Below are 18,285 nucleotides of genomic sequence, written 5' to 3' on the forward strand. Positions count from 1 at the left end.
CCTCCCTACTTTCTTTTAATAATCTGCAGGTGAATGCTCACGCCTAGCGGATGGCCAGGTATACTAAAACTAAATGCCCACTGACATCTGCTTGTCAAGTACATATAACTTTGTATGCACTGTTACTATTAATTATGTTTATTACAATAGTGAGAAGGACCAACCAAGAGTGAGGCCTCATTATGCTAGGCACTGTACAAATGGCCCCAGTCCCAAAGAGTTTACAATCTAAATTATCAAGACAGACACAGGGTGGGTAAAGGGGTAGAACACACAAACAGAGTAAACAATCTGATGGCAGCGAACAGGATGTTAGTTTCATACTTTTTCCTGTTTGTGGACAGGTTGGCTATAGTTAGGAAATCAGCTAAAATGGGGGGAAAAAAAAGAAGGGAAAAGCAGAGGGTAAGAGGCACATGTGAAGTAAATCTAAGATAAAAAGATTGTAAAGGAGAGAGGGGCCTGGAGAAAATAACCAATCAGCACTGTAGAGAACTCCCCCTGAATGTCTGCAGGTCCCTACTTTGACTGCTTCTGTAACTCCTCCTACTAGCTGAAGTCTCTGGCGGATTCCTTTCTGTGATTTTTCCTCAAAGCAACATGGCAAGGGGATGGGCTGAAGAGATGGGAGTCAGCACTTGGTTCTAATGCCTCAAGGTGGGGCAGGGGAGAGGGAGTGTCTTCCTTGTACAGTTCTCTGTTGAAGGGTAGCCCCACTAGGTCCATTTTATCTCCTTCCTTTAGTGCAGGAATATCTGCTTTGGATTGGTTCTGTAGCCATTTCTATCAGCTGGAGTGTCTCTTACAGCTGGCTCCTTCCAGCAGTAAGAATCTGCCTATGTAGGATGAAACTCCTGTGTGTTTCTCAGCTGGACTAGCAAGGGATCAGGAAACTGTGTACTCAATTAATAGACCTTTATGTATTTCCATAGTTCACCTCTTATCTGCCCTCCTTGTTATGTTTCAGTATTCAGTCTTATTTTAAGGACATAGCTGTGGCCTTGAAATCTGAGGACAGACAAAGTTATTGCAGCATATAGGCACTCACTGTTTAATAATTTTTTTGGGGATACTAGCTCACACTTTCATTATCTGGAGCCAGTTCATGATTACTCAGATAGATTAAGAGAAAAATCTTGTAGTAAACAGTGACAAAATGGATGTTATTAACTACTTTTACAGCACACAGCAAGGCAAATTAACAATTAAATAATCCAAGTAACTGTTATTGGTACTGGTATTTTGGAAATGGAAACTGCTATTGCATAAGGTTTGAGTACATAACTCTAAATTTTCCATGTAACATCACTGTGAGCACCACACGCTATGAAAGCAGACTATACTCCAAAACTATATAGGACCAGAGCAGTACTCTAAAGTGTTTCCAGAAGTTATATGATTTTAAACATGTAGGACTAGATTGTAGCTACCCCTGTGCGGAGCTGTAGGAGACAGTGGGAACAAGACAAATCCTCCACCGCTTACTTCTTAGGACCCCAGTTTGGAAACCACTGGATTAGATCACTTAGTAGTCTCCTCCATCTCTCTTAGTTGATTCTATAGATCCATTATGGCGTTTATTACAAACTACACTCATGAGGCTGAGGAGGGACTCTGTGCTAGTGGCATCTTTCAAGACCATTGTGCCTGAGGCTTTGGCAGTGTTCCCACTCCTTTAGGGTTTCCTTTCTGCAAATATACTGGTAAACCAGTTTACGAATAGGAAGGATCACAAACACCCAGTTTTAAGTGAATACTGAATATTAATAGAAAGCCCTTTGGGGCTGGGAATATCAGTTACTATACGTTTGTACAGTGCCTAGCACAATGAGCTCTGACCTGGCTGGTATGCTTCCCAAGCTTTTTATTCCTGCAGGTGCCTTACAAGTATTTAAAAAACAAAAAAACAAAAAAAAACAACCCTTAGTGGTGCCCCACAACCAAATATTTTTTTAAACCTATTCAGAGTTGAGTCAAGAGTTCAGGATGCTAGAATCAAGAGAAATACTAGATTTCAGACTATTCAGCTATATACAATTTATGTAATTACATAATCAAATCTAATCTGAGTTTTTAAACTATAATTTGAAAATAAGGATTTTGGTATTTTTATGCACAGCCTAAAGACTTTAATAAGAACAGGCCAGTTTCAAACTGCATAGTTGTGTAACGTTTGGTTGAATCTCGGATAGGGCCAGATGTAAATCTTTTTACAAACTGAATTTTATTTAAACTATTTCTATGTTTAGTTCACAGAAAATCATTGATGAAACCCAGACTCAGTGATAACTGGAAATGAATGGAAGCAGCACTTTCATAGCTTCTTCACTGAGTTCTTTGTACTCTCCTTTTACCAGTAATCCAGCATTCCTGGTTTGTTAGATTTGAACACTTGGTTTTCAGTGAGCGGTTTTTGATAATGAGATTTTTTTTCTGAGCTGAGATATTTAAGGTTGGAATGGTGTCAACTGTTACCGAGAATGGGTTTTAAACCCAATCTATATCTGGAGATCCATGTTCAAGTCCAGGAAAATATCAAAATGGGAATACAATATGGATAAATAAGTTAATATTTGGCCTTGAATAGCATTTTGATCACTTTCCCTTGTTCTTTTGAAAAGTCTGATAACATTGGAAACATCTCAGTAACTCCCTTTTCAGTGTGGCATCTTCAGAGACAGCTCCTTCATTAATCCCTCATTTTTCCCTTTAATATCAAGTACTGTATATTTGTATTCCTACCTTGAAGTGTTAGGTTAAATGTATTCAATTTGCTAAATATGTCCGCCCAGTAAGGTATCATCAAGAAGTCCTTATTCCACATTTAATCTGCAATATCTGTTTTCTCAAAGAATAAAATTTTGATTTTGCAAATCAAAGACTCAGAGTAACACTTTATCATGTAACAACCACTTGACTTCACTGTGAAACAGAAGCTGAGGCCTGGTCTACACTACGACTTTAAATCGGTTTAATGGCCGTTAAATCGATTTAAATCACTTTTCATTTGACTTGTCAGAGTTTATGCTTTTTCTGTTTTTTTCGCAGGATTAAATTCGAGTTTTAAGACTACTTTTCTGCCTCTATCACGTCTTTTACTTTGTTTAGCCAGGGTGGCATTTTTCTGTTCTCTTTACTATGCTTTTTTAATTTGGGATATACATTTTTAATATGCAGCCTCTTTAGGAAAGTCCCACTGCAGCTTCCAGCATTTAACTTTTGCTGACTGTTACCTTTTAATTCCCATTTACTAGCTTCCTCGTTTTTGGTGTAGTTCCTCTTCTGACTCAATGCTAGTGGTGGGATTCTTTGGTTGTTTTCCCCTTCCTCCCACAGTGATATATGAATATATGTATGGTTCGCTATTATCAGTTGGTTCAGCTATAATGTTACCTCTTGGATCAGTTCCAGGCTCCATTTCTTGACGTGGCTGGTCATCGGGGTCTGCATGACTCAGTTATTCCACCAGTTCTCTGCTGTGACTCTCATAGGGGTTCAGCACTGGTGCCAGGGTACTCCCTGCTGCCTCCTCCTCCTTGCAGCTCTTTAAGAAATCCTTAGGCACCTTGCTAGCGTTGTACAACACAGGACAAAAATGGACAGTCCTTGCCCAAATGTTTTAAAATACACATTTAAAACAAGAGAGAGCGGCGCACAGATGGGAATCCAAGAAACAATAGTGTCTAGGTAAAGCCAGCAGACTGTATGAGTGAGATGAAAGGTAGACACACGAACGAGTGAACAGATGGGCCAAATGTACATATGAGCTGGTTTTTTGTGAGGGGTTGAATTTAGTTAGGGGGCTCCGCTAGATGGAGGGGGCTGAGGGGACACAGTGGGGCAGGCGTGGAGGGAAGCTGAAGTAAAGAACGGGGGGGGGGCGGGCAGAGATTGGAGCAAGTGGCCAGTCCAGCTGGACAGGAAAGCACGACACATTTGGATTGTACTGTCCCAGAGCCTTCCTGCTTGGGAGCTCCTGTCCCTGTGTTGGAGTCTCTGCTAATGTTCTCCCCCTAAGGCCACCACCAGGGTGGGAGAGCGCGGAGGCACACCTGGGTACTAGTGTCCCTGCGAGTGGTGGGGGAGGGTACCTCCCTGCACAGTTCTGGATGGGGTTAAAGGGGAGGGGTGGCTCCATCTGGGCCCAATTTTACCCTCTTCTTCCCCCCCGGCCCCCCCCGCCTGAGTGCCGTGGCTGCCCACCCAGCCAGAGGCTGACTGGTGGCTACTTGCCTGTTCACAAGACTGACCCTGCCCCTGAAGTCCCTGGACGAAGGTGAGTCTCTGTTTACAATAAAAATGCAGATCTTAAAGGGGACAAGACATTTGTCACATTTATTGTAAATACATAATAAAATAAAATACAAGCAAACAATGTTGTTTGGTTACTTCTATTTATTATAATATATATATATATATCCATTCCACCCAATTCATTTCATACATTCTGTGTAGATTATAGTTACCAGCCTAAAGTTGCTTGTGACATAATACTGGCCAGGTACTCTGTACACAAGATGAGCCGAGTCCGGGTCATTGCACCATGCCCTGAGCTTGCAGTCAGAACCATAGCTCAGGAGCTGTCTACACGGCTCTTTAAATCGGTTTAATGGCCGTTATCTGATTTAAGCTGTACCCGTCCACACAGTTGCATTTATATCGATATTAAATGCTTAAATCGATTTCTGTACTCCACCCCGACGAGAGAAGTAGCGCTAAATTCGAATTAACAGTGGATTACGGTTAGTGTGGACGGAAATCGACTATTGGCCTCCGAGAGCGTATCCCACAGTGCACCACTGACCGCTCTGGCCGCAATCGAACTCGATGCAGCGGGCAGGTAAACAGGAAAAGCCCCGCGAACTTTTTAATTACATTTCCTGTTCCCAGCTGGAGCTCTGATCGCACGGGTGGCGATGCAGTCTCAAATGCCAAAAGAGCTCCAGCATGGACCGTACGATGAGATAGACTGATCGCTGTATGGGGAGACAAATCTTTTGATCAGAGCTCCGTTACAGAACAAAATGCCAAAGCTTTGAAAAATAAACTACGGATACACAGCGCTGGTGACAAAGCGTAACGGGAAGCCAGAGACTCAATGGACGCGTCATGGAGGGAGGAGGGTACTGAGGACTCCAGTATCCCACAGTCCACAGCAGTCTCTGAAAATATTTGCATTCTTGGCTGAGCGCCAATGTCTGTAGTTCAAACACAGTGTCTGGCTGGTTCACGGAACAGCTCATCAGTCTCTCCCCCCCCCCCCCCCACGTGAAAAAAAGGTAAAGAAATCATTCCTTGACTACTTAAAATGTCACCCTTGTTACTGAATGCTGCGGTAGACGCGATGGTGCAGCAGTGAAAGAGCAGTATCTGCTCTCTCCCCTCCCGGTGGTAGAGTGCATATGACTGTATCGTCCATCAGCCTGAGTGCTCCTGGCTGAGGCTGGCTGGGGCGCCTGGGTAAAAATGGGATGACTCCCATTACTCAGTAGATGGTCCAGAAGGCTGGTAACTGTCTTCATCATAGCAACTGGGGGCTGAGCTCATCAGCCCCTCCCTCTCCTGTGTAAAGAAAATTCTGAACTGCCTGGACTGTCATAGCCCCAGGAGGCTACCTCCCCTATTTTATCTCACTAACAAGTTCTTGCCCATTCTTCATAACATCATGACAAAAAAGGGGGGGGGACAGTGCCAAGTAGCCCAGGAAGGTTTGGGGAAGGGGGAAGCAACAGGGTTGTTGCAGGGCCCCCCTGAATACTGACATGGAGAGCTGTGCTGTGATACACTGCTCTTTAATACACTTGCCCTTATTCTTGTCAGGACACTCTATTTTTAGAACCAGTCCTAAGTGGTCAATCCAATTGCTTTTTTGCTTGCACCCCAGCCGATTTCAGCCAGGGCACTCAGGATAGCAGCGGACAGCACAGAGAGGGAAGTAACCGTCATCTCATTCCAGTTTTCTGCAGTAGAGTACAGAACACTGGTAACCATCTCTAAGCTATCCTTGCAAAAGCAAGTGAATGCTGCTGTGTAGCGCTGGAGTTACCTCTGTCTCCGCATCCAGTACACATACGGTGCGGAAAAAAAAAGAAAGGACGGGCTTCATGGTTGCCGTGCTATGGCGTCTGCCAGGGCAATCCAGGGAAAAACGGCGGAAAGGATTGTCAGCTGATGTTTTCCCGAAGAAGGAATGACTGAGACATTTACCAGAACCCCCCGGACCATTAACATTCAACCCTGAATTTCAAGGGCGGGGAGCATGGAGGAGGAGGGGGTACTGAGGACTCCAGCTATCCCACAGTCCACAGCAGTCTCTGAAAAGTATTATTCTTGGCTGAGCTCCCAATGTCTGTAGGTTCAAACACAGTGTGTGGCGTGGTTCAGGAACAGCTCCTCAGTTTCTTCCCCCCCACCACGTGAAAGAAAAGGAAAGAAATCATTCTTGACTTCTTCAATGTCACCTATGTGTACTGAATGCTGCTGGTAGACCGATGCTGCAGCAGTGAAGAGCACATCCGCTCCTCTCCCCCTCCCTGGGGTAGAGGTACATAGGATGGTAACCGTCCTCATCAACCCTATGCCTGATAATTGCTCATTATAAGAGGCAATTATCTGGTTACTCTAGTAGATAGGACAGAAGCTAATACCAGCTTCATCATTGAAATGGGGCTGCAAATTTTGAAAGCATTGGTGACTCATTGGCGAGTCAATTCCTCCCTTATGGTTTCTAAAAATAGAGTCTCCTGCCTGGACTGTCAAGCCCTGGTGGCTGCCTCCAAGTTCCTTCCCCCCTCATTGTTCTCAGTCTCTGTTTCTTATTCTTGTATCCTTACAATTCATGACACAAATGGGGGGGGCCCTGCCACGTAGCGAAGGAAGTTGGGGGGAAGGGAAGCAACGGTGCGTTGTTGCAGGGGCACCCCTGTTAATACTGACAGAGCAGCTGTGCTCTCTGATACACTGGATCTCTATTACACTTGCTTACTGTTCTAGGCAGGATGGACTTGTTTTTTGAAACCATAAGGGGAATGACTCATTGCCAGTGAGTCAATCCCAATTTTGCTTCAAAATTTGCAGCCCCCCGTTCAATGATGAAGGTTATTACCCGTTCTGTCCTATCTACTGGGAAGAACCAGCAATTTGGTGTCAATGTCACCATGTTAGATATTGATGAGAGACGTACTAGTCCTACTGCACCATCTACCCCGCCAGCCTCAGCCAGGAGCACTCACGGCTTGAGCGACGAGATATCAGTCTATTGTACCATCTACCACCGAGGAGGGGAAGAGAGCGTACTGCTCTTCACTCCTGCAGCTATGCGTCTACCAGCAGCATTCAGTACACAGGGTGACATTTTAAGTAGTCAAGGAATAGATTTCTTTACCTTTTCTTTCATGGTGTGGTGGGGGGAAGAGACTGATGAGCTGTTCCCTGAACACGCCAGGACACTGTGTTTGAGGTACAGACAGTGGGAGCTCAGCCAAGAATGCAAATAGTTGTCAGAGACTGCTGTGGACTGTGGGATAGCTGGAGTCCTCAGTACCCCCTCCCTCCCTCCATGCTCCCCCGCCCCTTGAAATTCTGGGGTGAATCTTAATGGTCGCAGAGGTTCTGGGTAAATGTCTTCAGTCATTCCTTCCTCTGGGAAAACATCAGCTGACAATCCTTTCGCGTTGTTTCTCCCTGGGTTGACCTGGCAGACGCCATAGCATGGCAACCATGGAGCCCGTTCAGCCTTTTTTTTTTTCCGGCACCATATGTGTACTGGATGCCGCGGAGACAGAGGCGATACTCCAGTGCTACACAGCAGCATTCACTTGCTTTTGTAAGGATAGCAGAGATGGTTACCAGTTGTTCTGTACCGTCTACTGCTGGAGAAAACTGGCAATGAGATGACTGTTATCTCTCCTCCTCCTCCGGGCTGTCCGCTGCTATCCTGAGTGCCCCTTGCTGAAATTTTTTGAAAGCAAAATTGGGATTGACTTAATTGTCAATGAATCAATTCCTCCCTTATGGTTTCTAAAAATAGAGTCCGTCCTGCCTGGACTGTCATAGCCCTGGGTGGCTGCCTCCAAGGGCCCCCCCTCCCCAGCAAGTCTCTGTTTCTTATTCTTGTATTCCTTACTACTTCATGACACAAATTAGGGTGGGGGCACTGACAAGGTAACCCAGGAAGGTTGGGGGAGGAGGCAAGCAACGGGTGCGGTTGTTTCAGGGTCACCCCCTGTGAATACTGACACGGAGCAGCTGTGCTCTGTGATACACTGGTTCTCTAATACACTTGCCCCTTATTTTAGGCAGTACGTACTCTATTTTTAAAAACCATAAGGGAGCGATTGACTCAGTCCCAAGTGAGTCAATCCCAATTTTGCTTTCAGAAATTTTCTTCCATGGGCACTCATGATAGCAGCGGACAGTACACTGAGGCACTGGCCAGGTATACAGGAAATGGCCCGAATCCCCGTGAACTTTTGAATTCCATTTCCTGTTTGGCCAGCGTGAGGCTCTGCTCAGCACACACAGGTGACCACGCAGAGGTAACAATGCAGGCTCCTGAGAATCAAAAAAGAGCACCAGCCTGGACCACAAAAGAGGTACTGGATCTGATCGCTATATGGGGAGAGGATTCAGTGCTAACAGAACTCCGTTCTAAAAGACGAAATGAAAAAATATTTGAAAGAATTTCAAAGTCTATGACAGAAAAAGGGTACAGCAGGGACTCCGTGCAGTGCAGAGTAAAAGTGAAGGAGCTCAGACAGGCATACCAGAGAAAAAATGGGAAGGTCTGGCTCAGAGCTGAAAACATGCCGCTTCTATGCAGAGCTGCATGCAATTTTGGGGGTCTGCACAACCAGTACCCCACCCCTGTCCCTGGATTCAGACATCGGAGTTTTAATATCAATCGTGGATGAGGATTTTGCAGAGGGAGAAGATGAAGATGAGGAAGAGCTTGGTGAGAGCACACAGCACTCCGTGAACCCCAACAGCCAGGAGCTTTTTGACACCCCAGAATTACCGTCTCAACCCTCCCAAGCCACAAGCCCAGACAGTGAAGCCATGGAAGCGACCTCTGGTGAGTGTACCTTTGTAAATATCAAACATGGTTTAAAACAAGCGGTTTTTAATGATTGCATTGCCACCAGGGCTTGTGATGCACTCGCAGCCAGTAAAAGTTACAGGAAAAGTTCGTTAACATGCCTGGGGATGGAGCGAAAATCCTCCAAAGAAATCTCCATGAATCGATCTTGGAGGTACTCAAAAATCCTTATGAGAAGATTTCTGAGCAAGGTGGCCTTATCCGGTCCCCCATTGTAGGAAACTTTTCCACGCCATGCATGTAGCAAGTAATTAGGAATCATTGCTTCACAGAGCACGGCTGCGTAGAGCCCGGGGCACTGATGGCATTCCAGAAACATACGATGTGCATCCTGCGGTGGTATTCTCAGGAGAGTGATATCATCCATTGTAACCTGGTTGAAATTCAAGAATTTAAATAGGGGGCAGACATGGTGATTTTGCTACTGGGCAGAGGCGGGGGGAGGGGAGGAAGGATAGCGCTGAGTTTTCAGCGTTTGGTGAGCAGGAATCTTCCCAGCTACCAGCCACGTGCTGCGGGGGGGTGAAGGGAGGGTGATCATTAGCACCGCTCTTACTTGATAGCAGCCATGCAGTGGGGGTGGAGGGGAAAGAGGGGGGTTGGGTGTTTGCTGGTTCCTCTTAACAGGAACAAGGCATCATAGATCACTGTGTATATGAATCCGGATAGAAGTCAAACTTTTAAACTTACCATCGCCCATGGAATTGGTGCCGACCTGCGTCTGTGAAGATCACACACCACAGCACAGGCACTGAATATTTAAACGATGCAAATGGCACCTTGTAGTGAAATCACATGTGCTTGTAGGTGGATAGTGTATCACGTGAAAGAGTACTGCATTGTCTGTAAAATGTATCTTTTACATACTCTCCCTGTTTCACTCCCCATGCAGCTGCACAGGTCGCCTACCATCCCGAAGTGCTACCAGATAAGGAGGAGGAAGAGAACTCGAGATGAAATGTTAAGAAATAATGGAAGTACCCGCAATAAGAGCATCAGAATGAGTGGAAGGATGTGCAAACAGAAAGACAAGTGAACGAGGATAGAGACTAGAAGCTATGGGAAGAAGATCAAGGTGTAGGCAGGAAATATCAGCGGGGATGCAACGCTGGATCTGCTGCGTGTCAAACTGATACCTCCAACGCAGGTGGATCTTCAGGAAGAGCAGCGGTACCAGAGTGCCGCTGCAGCCCCGTAACCACCCTCAAGCTCCCCACGTCCCATACTCCCTCACCAGACGTAAGAACGGGGAAGGCTTTCTGCACCGCTACTCCACCCCTGGAGAGTGCAAGCAAAAGGCTGTAATTACGTTGAAATGTGCTTAATGCCTTTCCCTTCCCCCTCTTCCAAACCAGCACCAGGGATACCTTGATAATCTCTGCTTCTTTTTAAATACTTGTAATAAAAATACATCCAAAGGGGAGGTGGGTTGCTTACAGGAATGACTTTAAGAAAGAATACATTTATTAAATGAACAGAATGACTTTAAAAAAGAATAAAATAAACGATACTGACTTATTTCCTTCACAAGCTGTAATCAAAGGGAAAGGGGGTTGCTTACAGGAAGTAGTCAATCAAGGGGGAGTTCATCAAGGGGAAGCAAAACACAGCAGTCACACCGACCCTGGCCGTGCTGAAATCGTTCAAGCTTCTCTGATGCGCACCGCCTCCAGTGGTGCTCTCTTAACGCCCTGGTCTCTGGCTGCTCGTACTCAGCGCCAGGTGATTGCCTCAGCCCCCACCGCCGCAAAAAGGTCTCCCCCTTACTCTCACAGAGATTTGGAGCACACAGCAACATACAAGACGGACATGGTTTGGCTAGGTCGATGAAAGAATGATCGCCAGCGCCCTTAAAGCCCAAATGGCACATTACACCACCTGCACTCCTCAGCCTGTAGTTGAAACAGCTCCGGACAACTGTCCAGGCTGCCTGCGTATGGCTTCATGAGCCATGGCATCAAGGGTACGGCATCCCCAGGAATAACTAACACATTTGACACATCCCCAACGTTATTTCGGTCTGGGAAGTAATCCCTTGCCATCCGTTTAAACAGAGCAGTGCTCCCGAAACCCAGCGTCATGAACCCTTCCTGCCAGTCCCACGTGGAATGTGAAAACCCTGTGATCCACCAGTGCTTGCAGCACCATTGAAAAGTACCCTTGCGTTACCGTACTGGTGCCCTGGTGCTCCGGCCAAGATAGGGATAGGTTCCATCTATGCCCCCCCAAGCATAGGGAACCCATGAGCAAAGCCATCCACTACACCTGCACGTTTCCCAATCCATCAATCTGTCGTAGCAGCAGCTAAACGATTGCTTGGCACTGCATCACACAAGCCCCACCAGTAGATTATGCCACTCAAATTGAATTCTGACTGACGTAGCTGTTCTGCGTTTGCCAGCTTCCAGAGGGCTATGTCCACCGCTCTCCACTGTGAGGCTGCTCTCATTTTTGATATGCTATTCAGGCAGGGAAAGCAATCAAAAAGTCAAAGAAAATGCCTTACCAGCAAAAGTTTGCAGGACTCAGTTCGAATCGTTCCCACATCACGCAAACAATAATGCGCCCCACCAGTCTGTTTGTTTTCCGCGTGCCAAAACTCGGGCGTCAATGGTAGAACTAGCCACATTACCATGCAGTACTTCCAAAATGCAGGGCCAGCGTATAGGAGAATTCAGGGTCCAGTCCTCAATCGCATCCATCGCACTTCGCATAATGCTGCTCCTACCTTCCATCGAACTCCTATTAGAACGCTACAGTATGGACATGTTCAGCATCAGACAGCAAACAGAGGTGCGCAGGTTACAACAGTCACCGATAGTCGGTACGAATTCTCAGGGTCATGATATCTGTGCTATGTCGTGCTCAGTCAACCAAGGAAAATAGCGCTAAAACGTTTCTGCGGCTCACAAAGGAGGGGAGGCTGTACACAGAGACCACCCCGGACAATGATTTCATCCCCATCAGCACTGAGCTTCTCATACCCGGAATCAAGGGGCGGGGTAGACTGGGAACTATGGGATACCTACGGAACGGCTACCCACAGTGCACCGCTCCAGAAATCGACGCGAGCCATGGAGCATGGACGCACACTATCGAATTAACGTGCCTAGTGTGGACGCGCACAATCGACTTTATAATATCTGTTTTATAAAATTGGTTTAAGCTAATTCGAATTTATCCCGTAGCGTAGACGTAGCCACGGTGTGATCAGAGCCCTTTTCTTCACATGGTAAACTAAAACAATGTGTTTGCGCTCCCTGGGATTTTATAAAATTAAGAAGGTTAACAATGGTGAGGACCTCATTTACTTCAGGTTGTAATTTCCTCAGCGACAGAGCCTGGTGATGAATCATTCAGCATGTACAAACTGCTGTGGGTGCCACAATCTTTACATTTGCTACAACCCCACTGTTTTTTCTAGTAATAGCTTAAGCTTCTTCACTGCATAGCCCAGTTTAAGACCTTAATTTACTATGAATTTATAAAGGATCTTGTATAATTCTTCACCAGTTGTGTGGGTTGGTATTTTACACCAACATAAAAGTTCAACTATTGTACCTGCTTTGACAAATCTCACATAACAGAACCTGAGCCATGTTGACAATGTCTGTGGATTCCCCCAGATGTATCTTGTCCTATCAGCTGGTTCCAGATACGTTCTGCAAGATAATTAGTGCTTCAATGGATTGTATTTGACATAGGAGTGGTTTTCAGTGCCACGGCTGCTTGCCCACTAATTCTAATTCTACGTGTCTATTGCTGCAGGAAATAAGTCTTAACAATGGTGTGTGCTTGTTTGCATTTTGCAATTCACTTGGCCACATTAGATACATCTCAGGCTTTTTGTGAAAGTCACTTCTTTAGACCAGACCCTTTTGCTGCTTTAATTCTTGTTTCTGAAGGAAAAAAAGATTACCGCTCTTGTTTATGAGTTCTGGGTGTTTGGTTTCTAAATCTCTGTAGTTTCTTGGGTCTCATCCTTTCATTTCCTTACACTTGACAACAAATGACACATTATGGCTGTGGAGTTTCCACAGTAATGTTGAGACACAAAAACACAAACATAATATATGAGTTACATTGTCTACTTTTCTTTTTAACTTTATGTAAAAAAAAAAATCTTCATTTCCTCATCTGCATCTTTGCTACATGTAAGCTAAGCACTTGGTTAAACATAGTTCCATTATAAATTTCAGATGCATTTGTCGGTCCCTCCACCCCCTTTCCTTCTCTGCTAAGGCTGCTAGTGCTTTACTCCAGCAAGACCTTTCAACTGAATCCTCCCCATAGCAGGAAGTCTCTCTGCTGAAGGTCCCCTAAGAGGCACTAAGGCTCCCACTCCCTGACAGCAGCAGTAATATAAAATGCAGACCCACTGATAAAACAGGTGATTTTAAACCTAGTTTAATACTCTCTTCATTACAAAAAACAAGGGCATATCAATTAAATATTTTCTTTTAACAAAACAAGCACTTCTTTAGACACTACCACAATATAAATATTAAATAAGAAAAAAATTCAGACTTGTAATTCTAAGTGTTCACACTAGAAAACAGATTCTAAACACTTCATTCATCTAACCCAGGAACACAAAAATACCATGTGACTAAGTTGTCCAAAGAGAGCAAGCACTCACATTTTGAATTTCAGACTGTCATGGGGTGTAGCCCTCATCACCAGACTAACGCCTCCTCCTGGTCGTGCTGGGGATTAGCTCAAGGCAGACACCCTCAGCCATGGTCAGCATACCAGCACTCTGTCTCTGCTTCTGCCTATGGCTCCTCTTCCAGAACTGCAACATCCTCCTTTCAATACAGACATCTGGCTAGGTCCCCATCTTTGTTTCTCACTTTCAGGGGTGGTATCTCTGTCAAACAGTCCAGTCATATCCCCAGTGAAGAGTGTATGGTAGAAACAGGGCCTGTCCACTACTCCAGGCCCCAGCCCAGGGACCCTGTAAATAGCAGTCTCCTGCTGCTCCTATGTAAACTCTGTCAATGCTGCTATATTTCCCTAGGCTACTTCCCATTGCCCCTACACCTTCTTGGCCCTCACCTCAGGGCACTCAGCTGCTCAGTCCCAGCAGTCAGCCATTGCTCTGTACATCCAGTGACACAGTCTTTACTCCCTGGGCTCCCAGCAGCAACTGCTCCTCCTCTGTCCTGCAGCTCCCTTTTACCTGAGCCTGCTGGGGCCTGATTGGTTGCTCCTGCAATTTCTCTCTGATAGGGTATGCTTCCCGCAGCCTGCCTGGGATGCTTGGAGGACTCACCACCATTGCTCTTCTGAGCATGATTAACTCCTTCTATGCCTGTACAAAGTAGGCACTCCATCACAGAGACTTTGAATATTCAAAGTGAACAGCTTACAAACAAACTAGATTTCCAGTATCATTTATAGAAAATTATGTTTGTAGAACATTAATAATCAGAAAAAGTAGACTTCTGTAAATAAAATATTTGTTGCAAATTATTTGCCCATCTCAAGGCTAATGACAGGAACAGATCTATTAGCCATAGCACAGAAGAAGAAGTCATGCATAGCCTGAAGATTAAAACTTCAGACTGGATTCCTGAGCTGTACAGCTGCTCTTTGGGGCCTAGGTAGTGGGCTACTCCTGATTTGGAGGAGCTAGAAATATAAAAAGGATGAAAAAAAGGAGGGGGGGAGTTATAGGTTTCCCAGAAAGCAATAGATATTTTTTATGACTATTTTAAAAAAATATGAATATATAAAAATATTTTGCATAGGTCTCAAAGCATCTTACAGAAGAATTTATAGATGGCAAGACAGAAATTATAAATGAGTAATCCAATATTAGACAGTAAGATCACAGCACTCAGCTGTCATGATTATGAGTGTGATGTTAAATATCTATCTAGCTAACTTGGAATGACATCTTGGCCCATTGAAATCAATTGCAAAACTAGCAGTGATTTCAATGGGGACTGTATTTCACCCCATGTCTCCTATCTCCCAGTCCAATGCCCTGTTCACTGAACCATACATGAAAACATGTGAATGGTTAATTGTGAACATATTACAGCCCCACACAATTAAGAGGAAATGCATTATGATTGCTTTAAGATTTAAGGCTGGTTCCTCTTGAGTAACTACTGTGTTTACAACAAAAATCTGCCAATACAATTTGCTGTGAATTTTCAGTTTGCACAGTATCAAAGATAATCACCACATCATCCTCCTTGACGTGGCAGGTAAGATATTCCATGTGGACATACCCCTGTATTCACATGGAACACTATTGACATTCAATAGCATTTTGCTCAGCACATGATTCCATCTTGCAGGATTGGATCTATACTCACTGTGACTCTAAGATAAGCCCAATGCCAGAGGGCAAGGGGCTCTCTGGTATGTAGCAATAAGTCTCAGCTGTCCTGACCAACTCAGTGCACCCACACAGTCATTTTATTTATTTAAAAGCTATCTTGTAACATATCATTGGAAAACTAGTAACTCACTTTTCATTAATATTCCTGTCTGACATACAGTTAAAGTAAAGATTTATAAATGCACTAGAAATACATTCTTAGAATATGTTTGGGAGGTAGAGCTTAAGACACTCCCACCCTAAACAAACGAATGGGGTTCACTGGCCTGAAGAGGAGGGAGTACCTCAAGTGTAGAACCAGTTTTGACAGGCTGTGTCAACAGTGGTTCTCCATTTGTGAAGTAACTCCCTTCTCTTCATGTGCCATTATATAATGCTTGCATCTGTAAATTTCACTCCATGCATATGAAGTGTTTTTTTACCCACAAAAGCTTATGCCCAAATAAATCTGTTAGTCTTTAAGATGTCACCGGACTCCTTCTTGTGTTTGTGGATACAGACTAACATGGCTACCCCCAATACTTGGCTGGAAGAGCATGTCTCCAATGACAATGTACATTTACATAAGAGGTAAACAAAGCCATCAAACCAGTGAGGGAAATAGCGACTTAATGAACATTGCAAAAATTAACACATCAGCTCACTGGTGGACACAGCAAGCTGAGCCTCCAGGAGGGCTTCCTGACTTTGAAAAGAAAGAAACATTGAGAATATAAGGAGAGAGCCATTTTGGCATCCTTCACAGAAATCAAATGTTTTGATCTCTGGGTCGGCTCATGGCTAACTGGCCAGTCATCCTGAAGATTAACTGTAGAGAGAAAACTACTCTGAATAAAAGACTAGTTTGTTAAATTAGGTTTTAATCTTAGAAGTGTATTTTACTTATGTTTGTGATCATTTCTATCACAATTTCATTTAGTGCTGTCACTTAAATATCTGTTTTGTTAATAAAAACTTAATTTTGTTTACCCATCTCAGTGCAATGTTTCAAACTGAAGAGTAAAACCCTCAGTCAAACTAATAGCGTGGTGCTGTGTACTGTCTCTTTAAAGGAGAAGCACACTTGATAAAAGTTTGTGAGTGCAGAGAAGATGGTTTTGGGGAGACCCAAGGCTGGAAGGTCTGTTGGTGTCACCCTACAAGGAGTTACCAGGGTGGTGGAAGCTGACATTGACATCTGCAGCCTGCTGACAGCACAACAAACTGTGCAGCACAGAAACATCTGAGGTTACAGGAGAAATGACAGTCCTTGGCTGGTCTGGATAAAACCCCCAAAGTGCCGCGCTGTAAGCCAGGTTTCCCAAACTTGGGATGCCGCTTGTTTAGGCAAAGCCCTGGGTGGGCCAGACTCGTTTGTTTACCAGCCGGACCTGCGGACACAACAGATTGTGGCTCCCACTGGCCATGGTTCACTGCTCCAGGCCAATGGGAGCTGCTGGAAGTGGCAGCCATTATGTCCCTCAGCCCGCACCGCTTCCAGAAGCTCCCATTGGCCTGGAACAGCGAACCACAGCCAGTGGGAGCTGTAATCAGCCAGACCTGTGGACACAGCAGGTAAACAAAGCAGCCTGGTCCGCCAGGGGCTTTCCCTAAACAAGTGATGTCCAAAGTTTGGAAAAAAACACTGCTGTAAGCCATTTCCAGGAGTGGCTGGTTGGGCCTGTTCCCCTTCAGGCATCATAGGGGCAAGCTGGCAAACCCATTTCAACAGCAGTGCAAACCAGAAGTGTCCCTTCTTGGTTCTGCTGCTCAAGCCCTTTAAAAAACTTCAGGCATTTGAAGCTTTATGCCCCAGGATGAAATGGGTCCTTATGTCAGTCAAGTACAAGAATTTCCCCCTGTGCATTCTAGATGTAAATAATTATTACCATTTATCGAATCATCCAATCAGAGAAAAGTAGGTCTGGAAGGGACCTCAAGAGAACAGCTAGTCCAACCCCTTGCTCTGAGGCAGGATAAAGTATACCTAGACCACTTGTCAATAACAACCTTCTTATATACAGTACTATAAAATCCCCCCTGACCAGAGGCACAAAATCCTTTTACCTAGAAAGGATTAAGAAGCTCAGGTAACCTAGCTGGCACCTGATCAAAAGGACCAATAAGGGGACAAGATAATTTCAAATCTGGGAGAGGAGGAAGGAAAGGCTTTGTTCTGTCTGTTCCGTGAGCTTTTGCTGGAGATAGATCAAAGAAGTAAGCAATCCACCTCCTATAGAGTTAGTAAGCATTTAGCAAGGAAATGTGGTAGATTATCTTTTGTTTTGGCTTGTGAATTTCTCTGTGCTGGGGGGAATATGTATCCCTGGTTTTTTTTTTTTCCTTTTTGTAACTTTAAGGTTTTGCCTAGAGGGAAACCCTCTGTGTTTTGAATCTGATTGCCTGTGAGATTATCTTCCATTCTAATCCTACAGAGGTACTCTTTTCACTTTTTTTTTCTAATAAAGTTCTGTTTTTTTAAGAATCTGACTGAGTTTTTTAGTATCCTAAAAACCCAAGGCTGGTCTGTGCTTATCCTGTTTATTCTCAAGCCTCCCCAGGAAAGGAGGTGTAGGGATTGGGGGGATATTTTGGACTCCAAGTGGTCCCTTTCCTGGTTCTTTGTTTGAATCACTTGGTGGTGGCAGCATTTACCTAATCCAAGGTACAAGGGAGAATATTTGCCTTGGGGAAGTTTTAATCTAAGATGGTATAAGCTTGGGAGATCTTTCATGCAGGTCCCCACATCTGTACCCTAAAGTTCAGAGTGGGGAGGGAACCTTGACACCACCCTTGACAGTTGTTCATGTATAGCACTTTAACCTTTCGGAGCACAGTATGCACTTTAAATCAA

The sequence above is a fragment of the Chelonoidis abingdonii genome, chromosome 2 (assembly GCF_003597395.2).
Source record: "Chelonoidis abingdonii isolate Lonesome George chromosome 2, CheloAbing_2.0, whole genome shotgun sequence".
NCBI classification, from domain to species: domain Eukaryota; kingdom Metazoa; phylum Chordata; order Testudines; family Testudinidae; genus Chelonoidis; species Chelonoidis abingdonii.